Source organism: Equus quagga, chromosome 3 (genome assembly GCF_021613505.1).
Source record: "Equus quagga isolate Etosha38 chromosome 3, UCLA_HA_Equagga_1.0, whole genome shotgun sequence".
Lineage (NCBI taxonomy): Eukaryota > Metazoa > Chordata > Mammalia > Perissodactyla > Equidae > Equus > Equus quagga.
Genome location: NC_060269.1, coordinates 22,006,086 through 22,023,740, shown reverse-complemented (window position 1 = coordinate 22,023,740; position 17,655 = coordinate 22,006,086). Strand labels below are relative to the sequence as shown.

Here is a 17,655-nt window from a genome sequence, read left to right as displayed (position 1 = left end):
AAGAAAAAATGTATAAAGGATATTAAACATTTGAACAATTATCAACCAACTTGACCTAATTGACAAGTGAAGCACAATAAGCCACCAAGTGCAGAATGTGTATTCTTCTCAGTTGCACAGGGAGCATTCAACATTAATGTCAAACGCACACAGAAAATTCAACTTGATTGAAATAATAAAATGTGTTTACTTTCTAAAAAAAGAAATCCATGTGTATGTACATAGTAGGTTTATTCATGATAAACAAACCACAACACCTAAAATACCCATCAACTGGTGAATCAATAATAAAAATGTGGCAAATTCATATAGAAGAATGCTACTCAGCATACATGGGAAAAAATATTTATACAAACAACATGAATGAATCTGGCAAACATGCTGAAAGACGGAAGCAAAAGGAAAGAATAGAAACTGTGTTATTACATTTATAGGAATTTATAGAATAAGTTAAGCCAACCAATGTTGAAAAGAATGAGAGTATGAGTGTTTTCTGAGTGAGATTTTGACTGGGAGGGCCACAGCATAGCTTCTAGGGCAAAAGAAGTTTTCTGCTTCTTGAGAGGTGTATTTGTTTCACAGGTCTATGCACTTTTTAAAACTAATTGACTAATAAACTTAAGATTTTTTCATTTCACTGTATGTAAATTTTAGCTCAATTAAAATATACATGTGTTAAATTTTGTTGTATTAGATTTTTATCAATAAAAATCTCTATATTGTAATTGAATAGAAATACAGGTTAGTAAAGATTATATTAGGACAGACTAATACTTTATATATGTTATATTAATATCTCTGTAATATGCATTGGCTTACATATGCTACTTTTAGACATATTTCAAAAGTAAATACTGTGGATGTTTAAGAATGTCAAATACTACACTAACAGAATAAAACATTTTCAAAGTACTTTCAAATAATATATTAATACTTTTCTAAGATATCATAAATTCAGTGATGTCACAGAAATATGTTATCCTAACTTTTAATGTAAAACCCAAGGTAATATGCTACAATTATTCTACAAAAGTATTTTTGGCAATTCTTTACAATAGAACCATTAATTTGTTTTAATTAAGATTTCTAAAATTAATTTTCAAATGTTTAACTGCTGGACTATGGCATCCTGAGAAATAATAATTACCTGTCCAATTGCAAAAGCAAAGTGCACTATTACAATTCACTTGGCTTTCTTTAGTCTTGCTTCCTATATTCCTATTCACTTGAACAATATCATTAAGTTCTGAAGTTGATTATATGGGCTGCTTTGTGAATAGGGACAAGCAGCATTTCAGACAGCTAAAAATAACGTTCTATCTGCTTTTAAGTGAAATACTTACACCCATCATCCGCTTTGAAGAATATGTACTAAATATTAGAATTAAAATGTTCACTACTTTAAATCTGCTCTGGAAAACTGAGAATTAACTTAGCGATAGTTAACATTTTAGTTGTACCTTTAAAATAACATTTTAATATTGTGTCTTTCCATTCACAAAATTTAAGTCCTTTAAAGCATTCTCAGTCGTTAATTATGAGTAGAATAACAATACTTTCTGTTTGTTTCTTTTACGGTTTGAAGAAAAACAATGTTATGATGTTAGAAACAATTTTCCAACACATTATGTAATCTGAAGAAAGGTTGATGTACAGAAGCTAATTTTTATATGTAATTAAAGGAATTAGATTTTAAGGGCAATATTTGTGAAAATATGGATTAATAATTGTAAGATAAAATATAAATATTGGTGTTATTATTGTTTATAATTTTGACATGCATAACCTGAATATTTTAATTAAATATTCCAGTAAATTAATCTAACATATCAATACAACTTACATAACATTGAGATACTGTGAATTATGAGATACATAATAAGTGGATCATATATGAGGGGAAATCTTTTATAAAAATATGAAATCTATAGAGTTTTCTTCTCACACTGATAGTTCTCAGCAAAATCAACATCTTTCATTTTACGCTCTCACATTAAAAATAGTAGTCCTTGCATTCTGTTTGCATCCAGGTAGTCTGATTTAGGCTCGAATTGCCCAGGTGAAGGTGTCAGTTTGTCCAGTATCAGCTGCAAGTTCAAGTGTAGGGTCTGTGTGGGGTCCTCTAATGTTGACACCAGTTAAACAGTTTTGATGGAGACAAGCACAACATCCAGTGCTTTCAGACCTTGTCCTTGATCCTGTCCACGAGTGTACTCTCTCATCCATCCCTTTTAATTACCTTCTCCAAACAAATTACAAAGCCTCAAGCTTTGAGCACATATGTAAGTTTTCTTCTTCCACCCACCTTTGGCTATCACTATTTCAAATATGTGGCTCTCGAATTCTCAGCCAGAAAGCACAGTACCAAGAGGGAGTGACGATAGCTTCCCGTCTTGACGTATACTTTGTTCACAGCGGAAGGCGATGCTCTAACGCCTGGCTATATTTACGTTCTCCAGGTCCCTTTCTTTGCCCACCAACATACTCCACCCCAAATACCCTTCTGCCACACTTCCCTGCCCCAATTATTGAACGTCTGTCACTTTGTTCCTCTATTTACTGTCCCTGGTCTCCAGTTCCAAAAACATATGAAGTCCCAGATCTCAAAGTGGTGGACTGCTTGCCCATTAGGAAGTGGTGAAAACGTATTTTATAGGAGAGAGAAAATAACCTCGTAAGTGTTAGGAAGTCAACGTGACAATGAGTACCGGAATTCCCAGTTTTATAGACAGCCCAAGAGGATTAAATAGTAACTGCAGAACAAGGGATGGGATTCCATCTCATACCCTTTTTTGTCCCATTAAAAAAAAGGAAAAGAGGGGCTGGCCCTGTGGCCGAGTGGTTAAGTTCACGTGCTCCACTACAGGCGGCCCAGTGTTTCATTGGTTCCAATCCTAGGCGAGGACATGGCACTGCTCATCAAACCACGCTGAGGCAGCATCCCACATGCCACAACTAGAAGGACCCACAACGAAGAATATACAACCATGTACAGGGGGGCTTTGGGGAGAAAAAGGAAAAAAATAATATCAAAAAAAAAGGAAAAGAAAAGAAAAACAAGATTACCTCTGGGAAAGCACTAGAGAAAGAATGTTGTGCCAAATATTATGGGCCTAATTATCCTTAAAAATCGTCACCAGCTGTGGGTTACAATAATTTACAAGGCTTGAAATACTTTTGTCTCAAAATGGGGTTTTAAAAATATAAACATATAGGTAAGAAAAGGACATAATTTAAGCTGTATGAAGCATAAAAAAATGAAATAAACAAACTAGATTACCTGTGGGGAGATATTAGAAAGAATGGGAACTTTGATGGAACAAAGATAAACTCTTATTTCTTTTTATTATTACCCAGGGCTTCGTCTGTAAGCAAAATATTGGGAGCTCAATTCAGAGGAATTTAGCCTCCTGAATTGTTGCCTACAGATGTTCCTTATTAGGAAGTAGGGCAGTATATTCAGTAAATATTATCATCGCTCCTTCTTAAGAAATGGGAAAGTCTCATTAAATAGAAAACTATGTTCTTTACTATTGTCTTTCCCCTGATAGTGGCTTAAACCATTTTTCTTCATTAAATGAAAATGTACTTCATACTTTTTAGGAAAATTATCACCCAGTTTGAAAACTTGTGTAGATATTTTTTGGATGGAGCTGGGACTTAAAATGAGTGCTTTTGTCTATTAACTGTCACCCACATTAAACTTGTGAGTATAGGAAGAAGCAAAGAGATGTGGATTCCATGTAGACAAAGCAGTGAGATAGAATGAGATGCCCCCAAATGCACAGCTCTATGATTCTCAGCGTAAAATTACTGATAACAAAGACACTAGAAGCTGTGTCTGGGGAGGCTGTGCTGACAAAAAGAAGGGCATCACTAAACAAACTGTGTGGTACATGCGAAGTATCGTGTATGAAGAGGAATATAGGAAAATGGTGGTGATGTTGATCTTCCTGTGAATTCAACGCTTAAGCTTCAGAGAGAATGAATGAAATCAGCTACTTAATGTGTTTTCTACAAAATCAGAATTTAGAAATTTACTCAAAATATTTTAGTTGTTTCAGGCAAAGCTTAAATAATATGCTTTTCATTCCAGATCTCGTATTGTCTAACTTATTGCATGTGTACATATATACATATATAAGCACATTTAACCATGACAGGTCACACAAATAAAACAACCTGAAAGGAAGCTATAAGTAAGTTTTTGAGACAAGCGAGATATTAGTGGAATATGGAAAAATATATTTTAGAATTTCCCTATGATTTATTATTGGGAGGGGGAATAATTTAAGGTAGTCAGTAAAAACTGTATATTATCTCTGATTCTAAGATATCTCTTATGTTTATAAAAGAAGTCACTGCCAAGCTGTGATTCATTATATCTGAAGGTGAGTCCAGGGAAAGTACACGCATGTGTGTGTATGTGTGTGTGTGTGTGTGTGTGTTTAAGCCATCTGTAAGATTCTGATGATCAGCTAGCTTTAATGACTGATAAAATAATTTATCCAAAGAAAGACGTGATACCAGGCCAGTTGATATGAACTGAGTCCACGAGCTTTCACATAATTAACTATTGGGATTGAGACCTGAGGTCACCTTTGTCAACATGATTTAACTATTTGTTCTGGAAAATTATTACTCCATTAAATGTGACTAAAAAAACACACACTCAATAAGTAATTTCACTGCTTGCTTCAGAAAACTTGTTACTAACTGTGCTAGTTCCCTAGGGCTGCCATAACCAATTACCACAAACTGAGTAGCTTAAAAACAGAAATTTAGGGGCCAGCCCTGTGGCTGAGTGGTTAAGTTTGTGGGCTCACTTCAGCGTCCCGGGGTTCATTGGTTCAGATCCTGGGCACGGACAGACACACCGCTCATCAAGCCACGCTGTGGTGGCATCCCACATGGAAAAACTAGAATGACATACAACTAGGATATACAACTATGTACTGGGGCATCGGGGAGAAAAAAAAAGAGAGAGTAAGACTGGCAACAGATGTTAGCTCAGGGCCAATCTTCCTCACCAAAAAGCATATCTAAAAACAAAAAAAGAAACACTCTAAAAAACCCAGAAATTAGTCTGCCACTGTTCTAGAGGCTGGAGTCTGAAATGAAGGAGTTGGCAGGGCCGTGCTCTCGTCTGAGGCTCTCCGGGAAGACCCCTCCTTGACTCTTCCTAGCTTCTGGGGATTGCCATCGCTCATTGCTATCTTTTGGCCTGGAGACATACCCCTCCAGTCACTGCCTCCTTCATCACGTGCAGGTCTCTCTGACCATGATGGTGTGGAAGGTCTCATCTTTGATCTGCGCTTTGATTCCTTTTTTGCTGAGCTGCAAAATCCTGAATTTATTTTGTCTGATAGAAATGCAAAACTCTTTTATGTGAGTTCATTGATTATCTAATAACATTTGAAAAATCTTATTCCTAGTAGAAGTTTGCTATGTTATGAGTGACCTATTACCGTTTTTCTTTCTGACTCTCCTAATCACTTTGTGCTTTGAGTATCCAAGGATAGAGTACAGGTGGAGATTGATACAAACGTCTCTTAGGCTGACCTTGAAGATGACAAGTTCAGAAGGTCTTTTCACACGGGCATCTTTATAGGGAAAATTCTGCATTGGAGTCATCTCAAAGTGTAGGAAAAATTTCCATATTATTGTCTTGTCTTATTTCTGAAAGCCTGATTCCAGAAGACACCTCCTCTCTGAATATCCTGTCTACTGGGAATTTAAAATTTGGGAGATTGAAATTAGAGATAGCAAATCATTAGTTAGGGGCCAAGACACAAAGTAAGCAAATAAGATGTATCACCAACGATTGCCATGTTAATTTCAGGCCAACTCCTTGCCACCTCTGGCCTGGACTCATGCTTCTATAAACTTATATCATGTGTCGACTCTTTCTAAGTGTCATGATATCACTGAGCATAATTTGGAATTCAGTAGTCACATTAGGGAACTTTTGATATGAACGATGTTTGAGAGGTGCCATGGAAAAAGGAGGATCAATAATTCAAATATCCAATGCTCTGCTTTATTTTTGTTATAAGGAATCTTCCAAAAGAAATTCAAACTGTAAAATTGTTTTTTTAAAAAACAACCTCAAAATATCTTTCTTTAAGATACCCTCAAATCACAGTTTAAAACTGCTTTCAGTATATTATTTCTCTTCCCATTCTATGATCTTCCATTATCCTCCATTCATATCCCTCCTTTTTTACTTCTTCATTTTCTCTCTGGTCAATCAGAAACCTCCAAAATCTGATAGCCTCTTGAAGTGAAACTTGCTTAAAAGCAGGATGAACCATTTATGATTGGTTTTAAGCCTAGTTTCAGCCTGATCAAAGAGTCATTGCTCAAGATTTTAGACAGGAAGGAATTCAAAGACTACAATAATTTGTAAAGAAAGGCTCAAGAAGACAGAATAATGACATTTTGCCATTGCATGGTAAAAACGAGACACTTACAGCATGGACGTTACTTCTAAGACCACTGGTATGGTACAAGGTGTAGTGAAAATATGAACACTGATATTCATTTAGCTTCCCGAAGGACTACTTCTGCAGTCATTTGTCAGGAATGTGGTCCATATATTCCAAAAGATCACTTTTCAATCTTCATTGTTACTAACATGTATATAAAAATGTAAAATTAGAATAATGGGTGATTTTTAAAACAGACTGGTACCAAATCTAGAAACTTCTCCCCAGTTGTTCTGTTATTTGGAAGCTGGGTTAACTAGTTTAGACATACACTTTAATGATTGTCTTAAATATTGTTGTGCATCCACAGATAAAAAAAAAGATAATCCAACAAAAAGAACTGAAATATTTCGTTTTCACAGGTGTTCAAAGAACCATCATAGGAAACTTGAAACTATAGAGCCTGACCCTTCAAACAGCGGTGCAGATCTGGATGGAACACAGACCTAGATACTATCAGCCTATGTTTCAGGTTAGGATAAATGGAGAATGAACTTGAAAGTGACAGAAAGCTGAGATGATCTACTTAAACTCAACTGATGGGAATGTTAACTGAGTTGAACTATGTTGACATCGATTAACAGTTTGCTCCCAGATTTCTTAACCAGGAAAGTCAGACTCTAAACCAGTAAATAACTTCACTGTTTGCTTTAGAAAATTCTGGTAAACCAATTATGTGGGCAAATAATGTGTTCACTTGGCCAAGTCGCTTTCTATTCTTGTCAACGCTTTGCTCAGCTGGACAAACCGCTCACTTTTTGGAACAAAAATTTGCTCATCAGAATCCTCTTCAAGATTTTCATCCTACTGGGTCTGCTGATGCTACACAGTGTGCCAGGAAATTTGCCCAGTGCACTCAGTGGCCTGCCTTTATAGATGTGCTTTAAAGCCCGCAAGCCAAGACCCTCAAACTCTGTACATATCTTTCATCAGATTCCTCCTTTTGAGACATTACTGAGGCAATATCAGGGTAGTAATTCTTCCATGTTGCAGCAAAGGGAGTGAATTCAACTTTGATAAAATTTATTTTAGTGGTCCTTATTCAAATGTGACAGCGGAAAGCAGACTAAAATATACCGCGACAGTTTACCCATTAGAAACCTTTGCCAGCAAGTAAAGGGGCTTATTGGGAAAGCAAGGAAGTTTTTCAATTTAAATATATTCCAGTTTGTTAAGGCCACTATTATTTACTTGCTTATTAATTAATTGATTTATGGGTTGATTTTTAAAGTCTAGGATTTTGTTTTTTGATAATTCAGAGCTGATTCAGGGTAATACGTTTCGTACCCTCCTACTTCTCAGTTAAGTACTTTAACCAACTAGGAAACCTGAAAAATTAATTATAGATTCCTCCAATTTCCTGTATTCATTCTATTATAACTAGCATTGATGTTAAAATGATATTCAACAAAAATACATTTTGCAATACATTCCAAAATAAGGCCTTTTTATAAGATGTATATGGATAGATAGACAGATAAGAAGATAAATAGATAGATGATAGAGATTAATAAATATATGTATACATAGATGTATAGATATACAGATATATTGATATACAGATAATGGCACTTTTCAGTTATGTCTAGGCTTGACGCTAGCATCTAAGTATGTTAGGCTGAGCAGATGTTAGTATGTGGTGTCTTTCTAAAATGCCAATAGTTTTAAAATGGAGACGGTGTATGAAGTTGTGTTATATTTCAGAAGCATTAGAGTGTTAAAAAGTATGTTTTGTTATGAAGGATATGCATCATTAAATCTAAATCACTGATAATTTAACCTAGGAATAGGCAGTTCAAGTACTTTACCTATGGTCACAAAGAAAATAAAAGCTGAATTATAGCCACCTAGAGCAAAAGTTCTTTTTAAATCTAAAACCTTTAGGAGAAATGTCCTGATGTTCTTTTGAAAATCACAGAATCTACTTTTTGACATATAGCTCATGTAAAGTGTTAATAAAATTGCAATCATTTGTTAAAATAAACTATTGCTTTTTGAAACTTCTTGAATCTGATGTTTATAGCAAAATGAATTTCAAGGTTATAGGTTTTTGTGTTTCTTTCAGCAAATCACCACTCACATCAATAAATATCTCTAATTGTTAACATGTAGGAATTTTAGCAATGCAAGAGGTGAATGTCTATATACTTCTGTAGAAAGAAATATGTGACTATAGTATATAAATTAACCTATATGACATATGTCACAGTGTTTGAAGAATTTAGCGATTTTTCCAAATCTAGAGATTTATATATTCTAATATCTCTTTTTTCTTTGATATAAAAATATGTTTGCATACATAGATAAAAGATATATCACTCATTGAAATGATTCTTTTCCAATAAATACGCAGGGGAAAATAGTTTACAGTAATGATCATTGTCAATGTTTACTTTTAGTTCTTATTCTTCCTGGAATTTATTTCTAATTACCAGCTTATGTTATAAAATTTATTTAACATCATTGAAGTAGAGTAAATAGGCGCCTTAATATATTCAATGTAATAAAGGCTACCAGCCTAATGAGTAAAATAGAATAAAATTTGAAGAACATAAAATGAGTTCATTATCGATGTTGAGGAAGAATTTGCATATTTTAGAAAACATCGACAATTAAGGAAGTATTCAACTGACAGAGAGTAGGAGACAAAGAACTTAAAGCTTGCCATAATAGTTTTTTATGAAAAGAAACTTAGACTATAATGATTTGGGATGGATTATGAGGTATCCCACAGTAGAATACAAGGCATTCATTGAAAAACAGTCATGTTTATAAAACAGTCATAGGTACCATCATCTAAACATGTTAGCACAATATAAAGTTGAAAATCCGGAGTTGTTCTACATTAGTATAAATAAACTGGTGCAAGAATGAAGCTTTGTTTATTTTTATAACAGCCATGAAGTTTAATGGCAGATCAGAATGTCGTGAATTGCAATGATTTAGCTTTTTTTCTCTGAGGAAACTATGAAACATATGAAAAATAAAACAAATGCCTTAGAGAAAATCATCATATTAATTAATGAAATTTGATGTGGTATAATGTAAGAAATCTGTGTCTTAGTTTATGAACATTCATTCTCTTTGAAATTAAGTTGAGGCAATAAGGATCTGGGTGCATCAGCGAGGTTTATTGAATTAAATGATTTTAAGAGAATTTCATAGCTAAGTTTGGGAACAGTGATCATTAACCAAAGCACAGCAAATGTAGAGGTGAAACTACAGGATGGTTCCAACAAAAAGCCAGGAAATTAAGGCATTTAGGTCAGAGGACTGACAACACTTTTTACTTTTAAGTGACAGAGCACTTATCTTTTCTGCCGTGCTATAATTATTTCAAAGCATCAGAATTTGTGAGTTTATTCCTTCCAGTTTAATGTGTGAATGCTTTTGCAGTTCTCATTTTGTGTTATTTAATGGAGACTTTTGAAGGCTAAGTGAATTCAAAATTTTAAATTTTTCTTCTGCTACACAATTTGATATTCAGAATAGTCATTTTTTATTTTTAATTGAATACATATACACATATGTTACTTTTTGATGTGTAACTTTAAAACATTTCTATAAATTTTAATGATTTTTAAAATAAATAAATGACTGCTTTTTGAAAAATGAAATTGTATATATAAATGTATATATATTTATTTGTTGTATATTTATAAACGTGTATATGTTATATAAGTGTGGGTATATGTATACATATATATATATACACACACACACGTGAGATTATATACATAATATCACAAATATCATGTCCAATTTGGTAATTTGGTGCATATGTATTTATCCATGTAACCTCATCCAAGAAATGGAGCATTTCCAGCCCCCAGGAATACACAATCTTGCTCTCTACCAGTAAATTAGCACATTTGTAAATATAACCATTATTCTGACTACTATCATCATCATTTTTTTATGTATTCTTGAAATAAAGAGGAATGTATTCACACGATAAGTATTCTCGTATGTCTGATTTTTTTGGTCATAACTGTATCTATGAGAGCCGTTAATGTTGTCTTTAGCTTCAGTTTTTTGTCATTGTTGCCAAATTGTAAGTATAAGTACCTATTATATAACAGTGTACTTTTACATTATACCATTGATAAATATTGTGTCCAGTTTTAGGCAATTATTAATGAATTCACTGTGAATATTGTGGATGTCTTTTGTGGTCGTACACATTCATTTAACATTCTTTTGATGGTCATATACATTCATTCATTGGACGTTTTGTTAGTTGCCTATTGCTGCAGTAACAAATTGACACAAATGTACTTATGTAAAACAATAAACGTTTATTATCTTCCATTTCTGGAAGTCAGAGGTCCAAAATGGAGCTCATAGGGCTAAAATCAAAGTGTTGGGAGCACTGCATTTTTCCTGGAAACTCTAAGGAAGTATTTTTTTTTTTTGCTTTTTCCAGTTTCTATAAGCTGTCCCCATTCCTTAGCTCTTTGTCCTCTTTCCATCTTCAAACTAACAGTGAGTCACAACTTTCTCCCACTGTAACACTCTTACAGTTACGCTCCTGACACGCTCTTGCTAAGGACTCTTGTGATTACATTGGGCACACCCAGATAATCTATCTTAAGATCCTTATTTTAATCACATTTGTGAAGTCTGTTTTTTCATGTAAGTATCATATTCATGGACATTTGGCGGGGGGGGGGTCGTTATTCTGCTACCACAGGTGTACTTGGAAGAGTAGATTTGACAGGTCACAGGGTCAACATAAGCTTATGTTTAATAAATACTTCCAGTTACCCAAGTGTTTTTGCTGATTTGTATGGATTTACGTGTAACGTATGAGGTTTCCAGTTGTTTACATCCGTAGCAACACTTGATACCACCAGTATTTTTAACTTTAGCCATTCTGGGCATGTAGGGGCATTTTATTTTTGTCTTAATCTATATTTAACTTGAGGAATTATTTTGAGCACTTTTCATTTGCTTCCTGGAAACTTGTAACGTGTTTTTGAAATATATCTGTTCAAGTATTTTGACTATTTGTATGGTGGTTCATCTCTGGCTTATGGATTCCCTGGAGTTATTTATATATTCTCAATATTAGCCCTTTGTTTTAGATATATGTATCCTAAGCATCTTCTCCCAGTCATTATAAATGCTGCCTTTCGGAGAAAAGATGTTTTAAATTTAATGCAGTCCTATGTGACAATCTTTCCTTTTCTTATTTATGATTATTGCTTTCTTTGTCCTGTTTAAGAGAGATTTGTCATTCACACTGTGACAAAATTTTTATCTTTTAATCAAAATAACTATTCTTAACTATACTAAATTTCCCAATTGAAAATAATTCCAGTGTATAATTTTTATGAATAAAATTGATAAATCTCCATAATAGTTTTTTCTCTGAATAATGTATGTATTGCATTGTTTTTTCTTCTATTGTTTACGTAGCTCTTAACAATTATACACAGTATTCTAAATATAAAATGAAATATCATTTTATATTTTACTGTTTTAAGAAAAATAGCTTATTTTAATTAATTTTTAAAAGTAAAATCATAGAATTATTTATATTCCATGTAAAACAAAACATTCAAGGAGATTTTAATGGTTGGAAACAAAATACTGCTGTTCTTTTCTAAACAGCAATACACACGACGGCTGAACTTTATTGAGCATTTTGTTTACTATGATTTTGGCCACAAATTATAGAAATACTATTTCAAAATGGCTGTAATAACACAGAAATATATTATTTCAAAAACAAAGAATTCAATAGAGCCAGCTCTAGAGAATAACTTTCGTGTGTCAATAGGGGCTCACGTTCTTTCTCTATCTCTTCACTGATATCTTTGGTTTTAGCTTATCCTTAGATAATTGCTGATGTTTCAGGTTTCAAATATTGATGGAAAGCTATTCAAAGCAAAATAACACTAGGCTTTATGCATTTATATTCTAGAAGTAAACGGTGCTTCAGCAAACTTACTTTCACACATCGTTGGCCAGAAATGTGTCACAAATCCCCTTCTGAATCAATTTGTGATGAAGAATATGGCAGCTGAGTGTGTAGCTGAATGAAGCTGGGATTTTGGGGGGCACTTACTTGTTAATTTAAAGATATATGTAGGGGTCAGCTCAATGGCATAGTTGTTAAGTTTGTATGTTCCGCTTTGGTGGCCTGGGGTTCACGGGTTTGAATCCCCAGTGTGGACCTACACACTACTTCTGAAGCCATGCTGCGGTGGCATAACACTCACAAAAATAGAGGAAGATTGCCACAGATGTTAGCTCAGCAACAATCTTCCTCAAGCAAAAAAGAGGAAGATTGGCAACAGATATTTGCTCAGGGCCAGTCTTCCTCATCAAAAATAAATAAATAAATATATATATATATACACAATAAATATGCTGTAATACACTGATTTTTACCTAAGCTATAGCGATTTCCCTATCCTCTACTTTTAAATGGATTCTGTGAAATATATTGATCAAACAAGATACAACATACGTATGCCATACTTCATTGCAGGGCACATATTCACTGTGCTGTCTGATATTATGATGTCCAGTTATTATAACGTGTTATTCTACTAATTAGATCCAACATTCTATTTGACTTTTGTTTTTACCCTCTCTCTCTCTCTCTTTCTCTTTCCATTTCCAATTGTTTTTCCTCTCATTCTCTTTCTTCATCATAGTAGAGTTCGTTTCTATCTATAATCCTGTGTTAACTCAGTTAATGTTTTATTTAGCATTTCTCCTACAGAAGAATGTATTTTAAAACTCCTTAAAACTGTCAATTTGATTAAGTAAATATATTCTCAAAATTCACATAAAATAATTTAGGTAAGTAGATAACCACTGAGGAAATTATATCATTTTTCTTAATTTTATTTCATTGTTTGGTGTTAATACAAGCAACATTATAAAGCAAAACCACATCTTATAAATCAGAGTAAAAGTGGTAAAAATAAAAAGAGTAGGGGCTGGCCTGGTGGCACGGCAGTTAAATTCGTACATTCTGCCCCAGTCTGCTTGGGATCCAGGGTGTGGACCTGTGTACCCTTTGTCAAGCCATGCTGTGGCAGGCCTCTCACATATAAAGTAGAGGAGAATAGGAATGGATGTTAGCTCAGGGGCAGTCTTCTTTGGCAAAAAAGAGGAGGATTGGCAGCAGATGTTAGTTCAGGGCTAATCTTCCTCAAAAAATAAAAATAATAAAAATAATAATAAAAAGGAAAAAATTAAAAAGAGTAATAAAAATATCTGTTAGGATGACTGAAAGAGTCTCTCTCATACACTGCTGGTGGAAACATGAATTATTACAATTGTTATAGTCAACATGAAAAGTAATACATCAATAGCTGTTAAAATTAAAACTATAAATACAGTGCAACCTAGAAATTTAACTCTTAGGGATCTATCCCATATAAGTAAAATCAGCAATAATGAAAATATAGGTATGTGATTGGTTATTACATCATTACTTAAGTTAAAAAACAAAACTAAACTAAAAAACAGCCAAATATCTATTAACAGAATTAAGGTTGAGAATAATACATGTTTCACGTATGCTTTATATTAAATATACGTTTTATGTATTAATTGAAATGGAGGTATTTCTATAAGGCAATATTAAGAAAGAAAAAGCATGGAAAATTACATAAAACATAATTTCATTTTAAATAATGATTTGTTAAAGACCCCTTCTATATTTATATCTAGTTTTCATATTAGGAAGAAAGCTAAGGTTGGATCCACATAAAGCTCTTACTGATAATAAGAGATATTGAGCTTGACGTGTGCTTCTAGAAGTATGCACACATTTTGAAAATTAGACACCAATGCTAACTATACAGTATTAGTGTGTGTGTTTGTGGATGTGTTTGCGTGTTTCAGAAATGTCATCTTGCAGCACACCAAGGGTTTGCAAACATCTTCCATACAGTACGATGGTAAATATTTTATGTTTTGCTGGCTATACATACAGTCTCAGTGGCCATGGCTTCTCCTCTTTGTCCTCCCCCCTCTTCTCATCCCCCTCGACCATCCCCCTCTTCCTCCTCCTCCTCCTTTTCCTCCTTCTTCCCACTCTATAAAATGTGATAAATAAATGAAAAGTAATAGGATATATTGGAGTATATGAGGAAGCCATTTGGTTCCAAACTAATTCAGCCTGATCTTATTTTTCCAAAAGGGCCTGATGTGGCCTGTTGAACATGCACTGTACATCTGTTTTAAATATTTACAATGTCCCAAAGACAAGAATGATGCGTTTAAAGACAAGAGATGTAGCTTCTCCCCATATCAGCATTTCCTTAAGGATAAGCATCTCTTCCTGGGAACTAAGGATTAATTACCCACCTGCTGTGCTCACCTTGTGACTACTGACCCGCTGTGCCAGTTAAGTATCTTGTGACAGTAGTAAAAGAGATATCCCTATCATATGTGATGTATGATCTTTGTCCCAAGATGGTATATAACCACACTGTACACCCTACTTCTTTGGTTTCCTTTCTTCCTTGGGGAAGGAAGACCCCAGGCTATAGACCTCGAATCTGGCTCAAAATAAACTCATCATAATTTTGATTTACATATTGATTATCCATCAACAAATGTAAAAATCATTCTTAGCACATGCAACGCACGATAACAGGCCATGGACTGAACTTGTTCCATGAGTCATAATTTACCAACACCTACTGTGTGCAAGATTTCTTTAACTTGCTTTTCTTCTCTCAAAATATATTTTATGAAGCTCTCCACTTTTAGTTATAAATTTCCATTATTTCTTCTAACATTGCTAACTATTCTGTGGTATGCACTGTTTACTTTAAATTGATGCCTGTCTATAAACATAGAAAGTACCCTACTAAAACTAATATTTCATTGAAAAATATCTTATACTTCTTACAGTGCGTAAAAGAAGGAAGGAGCTTTCTCTGCACTCTCCGATCCTTCCTTTTTCTTCTGCTCTGACCTCCTCTGCTTTAAGGGAAATAGTTGACTATTCTGTGGGATGTCAGTGAGAAGAAGGACTCAAAGATTCTATCGAATACAAACACCTGCTCATACCATCCTGCTCATACCTTCGGGGAGGGGAGGTTGCTGGATTCAGTGGATCTGTTTGGGTGGGTTTAGGAGTGAGAGAGGGCAGCTCATGTGTCCTTGTGGAATGTTGACTCCAGAACCATGAAGAGTCTGCGAAGTCACTCTACTTGCCACTTAACAAGTAGCCTGCCACAGTTCAATTATTCATTAATATGTATGTGTATAATATATACATATAATGTAACTACTACAGTATATACTATTAAAATACATAAAAATACACAGAGAGCCAAGGCCTGACCAACAGTTGGCAGTCTGGAGGTATGCAAACATCTGTGCAGAATTTTGCGCCGCCTGCTGCTGTTGCTGCCATTGCTCCTCGGGCTGTTGCACCGTACAAATCTGCCTCCAATGTCCGCAGCCCTCATCCTGCCACACGGCTTAGGCCGCCACCCCAGACTGTGGTCTATGCACCAGGGCAGGAGCTCTTGAATACCTCCCTTGTGGCCACACCACCGCCTCAAGAACAGAAGCAGATGCTGAGAGAACATTGGTTCCTGCTCGTCCCAACAATGCAATGAAACCCATCTGGAAAGCTATGGAAGTGCTGCTGAGGATCCACACCTCTGAACAGCTGCACATGCCGAAGCCCCCCCAAATCTCTTTGTTCCAAGGTGGATGAAGCTGTGGCGGTTCCACGCGCTCATCACCTCAAGAAAGGAGGGGCCCAGAAGGTGGGCGCTGTTACTGCTGCTCTCCCTTAGACCAGGAAAAAGCCAAATAACCCCTCATAGAATTCAGCACAAAGTTTGAAGACTTCCTAGCTTGTCCTGTGGACCTCAGCACCAAGAACCACAAATTAAATTGTTTTATTTCAAAAGGCGAATTATGAAGTCAAGAAGTTTTCTATTGAAAGAATATATTCTCTGACTTCTGCTGTGGGCCAGACAGTGTTAATTTTTCTTTTTTCTATTGTGGGTTTTGATTGTTTCCCTCAGAAAATGACTTTATTTGATGTACCCAGGTCTTAAGTTTCCCAATTAAAAACCAAAATCTCCATTAAAAATAAATTGGGTAAACCTCTGGATCAGGGACTAGATCTTTTTCTTACAGAGAGTCCTGTTCCTATTCCCCATGCTTCATTTCTCCAGGAGGCAGGTGGCGGGAACTAGATGTGCCTATGACTACAGGGGTTACACCACAAAGAGGGATCCGCAAAATTATGGAGCTCTGAGCTTTTAGCGGAGCTACGAACACCTCTGGGCACATGTTCATATTATCCTTTGTAAGGTAAGCAAATACCTCCAGGGAAGATGGCACTAAATCTTGCCAGGGCCCCCTGTCTTTAACTTTGAAGGATCTTTTGCCATTCACTCATCCTGTACCTCAGTTCAGCTCTCTTTACCAAAGACCTAACTGTGCAGAAATACCAAAATATTGATGGATTGTTGAATCCAGAAAGTGGAGATCTTTGAGTCAGTTAAACGCAATGTTTCCCTTGCTTCTACATTTGAATCTATGCCAGGAATTGATGTATTAATGCCTGAGTTCCCCATCCCATGTCTGCTAGAGAGGATTGACTCAACAATGAGACAGTGGCAGATAGAGATGCTATTGCAACAAACTCCTCTACCATTTGCCACTAGTTGGTAGATCAGGATTTTGCCTGAGTGTCTATTGTCTGATGTTCAAAGGTTTTCCTGTTTGAATAATGTACTGTTGGTTGGCAGGTCAGAAGTCCTGTGATGTAATCTTCTCTCTGCAACAGAGGTTCCTGAGAATCTCTTAAAAATTCAGAGTCCTGCTTTCCAATAAGGTTGAGACTATGTGGGTGGATTCACAATGCTGAATCCTTTTGATATTCATTGGAAATACTTCATCATTTTGGCCCCAATATCAAAAGGGAGGCCTAGCACCTTATGGGATACTTTGGGTACTAAGGATAGTTTGTCTCTATAACTGATGATTTTGCTAATTCCAGCCCCTGGCAAAGGGAGGCAGCCTTCACTGAGAGATGCCCCTGGAAGTTTTAGACTTACAGCCTCTCTGAAATGCCTAACAAGTGCACTACATTTATAAAGCAACTATTAGCATGCTACTGAGCCCTTGTTGAAACTGAATACCTCATCAACAGAGTCCTTTTTAC

The 17,655-nt window shown here is 35.2% G+C and overlaps 1 pseudogene; it reads left to right on the top strand.

Moving 5' to 3' along the window:
- The window catches only part of LOC124237283 (polyadenylate-binding protein 4-like), a 61,955-nt pseudogene extending 45,682 nt beyond the window's left edge, over nucleotides 1-16,273 (top strand).
- Nucleotides 16,274-17,655: the final 1,382 nt, after the last annotated feature.